The sequence below is a fragment of the Myxocyprinus asiaticus genome, chromosome 27 (assembly GCF_019703515.2).
Source record: "Myxocyprinus asiaticus isolate MX2 ecotype Aquarium Trade chromosome 27, UBuf_Myxa_2, whole genome shotgun sequence".
Taxonomy (NCBI): Eukaryota; Metazoa; Chordata; class Actinopteri; order Cypriniformes; family Catostomidae; genus Myxocyprinus; species Myxocyprinus asiaticus.
The window spans coordinates 46,054,892-46,058,454 of record NC_059370.1 but is presented as its reverse complement, the minus strand read 5'-3'; the positions used below and the strand labels follow the sequence as shown (position 1 = coordinate 46,058,454).

General features: G+C 44.7%; 1 long non-coding RNA gene across 1 annotated transcript; it reads left to right on the top strand.

Moving 5' to 3' along the window:
* The first annotated feature begins 382 nt into the window (after positions 1-382).
* LOC127418129 (uncharacterized) lies at positions 383-1,687 on the top strand. The gene is made up of 3 exons (XR_007893368.1): positions 383-493; positions 907-1,144; positions 1,339-1,687. It is a non-coding gene; the product is annotated as an uncharacterized LOC127418129 (long non-coding RNA).
* Positions 1,688-3,563: the final 1,876 nt, after the last annotated feature.

The following is a 3,563-nucleotide window of genomic DNA, read 5'->3' as shown; positions in this document are numbered from 1 at the left end:
CTGAACTGAATACTCTTCTGGCCTCATTTGACTTGGAAAAACTACACACCACAGCAACTCACAGATCGGGCAACCAGCTTGACCTCATCTTTACACGTAACTGTACCAACTCAAATATTCTTGTTACTCATTTACATGTCTCTGATCACTGCTTTGTTCAATTCAACATGACCCTCCCATCTACATTAAAACAGACTCCACCTTTGGTTTCCTTTTGCCGTAACCTCCATTCTCTTTCACCCTCATGCCTTTCCACTGCTGTCTCTACCTCTCTTCCCACACTAAATGTATTTACCATGCTTGATGTCAACACTGCCACAGACACACTAAGCTCTACTTTAACAATCTGTCTAGACAACATCTGTCCTATCTCCTCTAGGCCAGCACGTGCTACACCACCCAGCCCCTGGCTGTCTGACACCTTAGACTGACCTCAGGGCAGCTGAGAGGAAATGGTGGAAATCTAAAGATCCAGCAGATCCAGCAGATCTAGGTAAATATCAATCTCTGCTTGCAACTTTTTCAGATAACGTTAAATCTGCAAAAACCTCCTATTACCAGAACAAGATCAACAGCACCACAGACACTCGCAGCTTGTTTAGAACATTCAACACACTTCTCTGCCCTCCCCCTCCCCCTCCACCACATCACTGACAGCAGATGTCTTCGACACATTTTTTACTAATAAGGTTACAACCATCAGCAATACATTCTCAGCACCACACCCTGTCAAACACCTGTATGCAACTCTTCTGTCTCTATGTTCTCTCCTCTGACTGACACTGTCAGAAATCTGCACTTAACCCCACACAAATAGAACACTACAGACCAGTCTCTCTCATCCCATCCATGGCAAAAACACTTAAAAGGGCAGTTTTCAATCAAATCTCTGCCTATCTCTCACAGAACAAGCTGCTGGATGAAAATCAGTCAGGCTTCAAAAGTGGACACTCCACAGAGACTGCCCTGCTTTCTGTCACTGAGTCACTGAGACAGGCGAAAGCTGAATCCAGATAATCCATCCTGATACTGCTGGACCTTTCTGCAGCCTTTGACACAATCAACCATCAGATCTTACTCTCTACCCTCTCCTCGTTGGGCATCACAGGAACTGTGCTTGACTGGTTTAATTCCTATCTCTCAGGTAGGTCCTTCAAGGTAGCCTGGAGAGGTGAAGTGTCCAAGCCACATCAGCTACTTACTGGGGTACCTCAGGGATCAGTGCTTGGGCCACTTCTCTTCTCTATATACACAACATCACTGGGACCCATCATTCAGGCACATGGTTTCTCTTACCACTGCTGTGCTGATGACACGCAACTCTACTTGTCTTTCCAGCCCAACGACACCACAGTGACTGCTCAAATCTTTGCCTGCCTGGCAGACATCTCGGTCTGGATGAAGGAACACCACCTGCAACTCAACCCAGCCAAGACCGAACTCCTTGTCTTTCCAGCCAACCCTGCTGTTGAACACAACATCACCGTGCAGCTGGGTGCAACTACAGTAACGCCTTCCAAAACGGTCAGAAATCTAGGGGTAACCATCGATAACCAAATCAGTTACTCAGACCACATCTCAAAGACTGCACGATCATGTAGATTTACACTCTACAATATCAGGAAGATAAGACACACTACACTACACGCACACACACACACTACACACACACACACACAAACACACTACACACACACACACACACACTACACACACACATACACACTACACACAAACACACACACACACACACTACACACACACACTTCCTCTCTCAACATGCCACACAACTGCTTGTCCAGTCACTTGTCATAACTAGACTGGACTACTGTAACGCTCTCATTGCAGGCCTCCCTGCATGTGCAATTAGACTCCTGCAAATGATCCAGAATGCAGCAGCACGTCTGGTTTTTAATGAACCAAAGAGAGCGCATGTTACACCACTCCTCATCTCTCTCCACTGGCTGCAGGTTGATGCATGTATCAAATTCAAGGCTCTGATGCTGGCATACAGAACAGTCACTGGGTCTGCTCCAGCATACCTAAAATCATTTATGCAGAGCTACGCGCCCACTAGAAGCCTGCGGTCGGCTAAGGAACGTCGCCTTGTTGTACCAACACAAAGAGGCACCAAAACACTTTCCCCGGACTTTCAGCTTCATCATACCACGTTGGTGGAACGACCTTCCCAACTCCATCCATGAAGCTGACTCACTCTCTGTCTTCAAAAAACAGCTAAAAACACATCTTTTCCATGAACACTTAACCAGTCATTAAAAAAATAAAAAAAATTAAAAATTCCTGTTGCACTTTAATCTGTTTTGAATGCTATTATGATGCTAGTGAAACTTTGTAATACGGCACTTTTCATACCACTGTCTCCTTAAGATGATTCAGTTATGTTTTCCTCTTTTGTAAGTCACTTTGGATAAAAGTGTCTGCCAAATGAATAAATGTAAATATGTCTGTTTTTATTTATCATATGAAATGTTAGGAGAAACATCTGAGACAAATTTGACACTTCAGTGAAACAATGAGATCTCCACGAAGAAACCTTTGAGCAACAACATCTTCTTGTGAGAGCAGTTCAGGGCATCAACTGGAAATATGAATAATAGTGGAGAGAAAAATGCATATATGAGATGATAATTGTGGAGATATGTGAAGACAGTCACAGAAAAGCTGTTTTGATGATGGAGGAGAGGAACAGGTCTGTGGAGATCTCATGAGATGTATTTGAGGCTCCTCAACTGATAGTAGATCAACCATTGTGTCCTGGTCCAGGAGCGAGACTGTGATGGAGGTGCTGAGGATGTTTTTAATGTCCTGAAACATGAAAATGCTTCTCAGGCTGTAGATGAAGGTATGAAGCCATCAAGACACATCTGAATCCAATGTTTGATCTCCCACAATCCTGTGCATGCAGATCGGTGGTCGGTTGAAATAAAAATAATTATCAAAATGTTAATAACCACAGTCTTGTGGGTCCTGGGTATCTCAGCGAGTATTGATGCTGACTATCACCCCTGGAGTCGCGAGTTTGAATCCAGGGTGTGCTGAGTGACTCCAGCCAGGTCTCCTGAGCAACCAAATTGGCCCGGTTGCTAGGGAGGGTAGAGTCACATGGGGTAACCTCCTCGTGGTCGTTATAATGTGGTTCTCGCTCTCGGTGGGGTATGTGGTGAGTTGTGTGTGGATGCCGCGGAGAATAGCGTGAACCCTCCACACGCGCTATATCTCTGCAGTAACGCGCTCAACAAGCCACATGATAAGATGCGCAGATTGACGGTCTGAGACACGGAGGCAACTGAGATTCGTCCTCTGCCACCTGGATTGAGGCGAGTCACTACACCACCACGAGGACTTAGAGTGCATTGGGAATTGGACATTCCAAATTGGGGAGAAAAAAACTCATCAAATAGTCATGTGTCATATGTTGTTGGAAAGCTCTCAAAGAATAGAATACAACCAGCCAATCTGTCTTACTCACAGACAAAAATATAGTGAGTAATAGCTAACTATATGTCTTTGTCATACATGTTACATGTAAACAGATGTTGCTC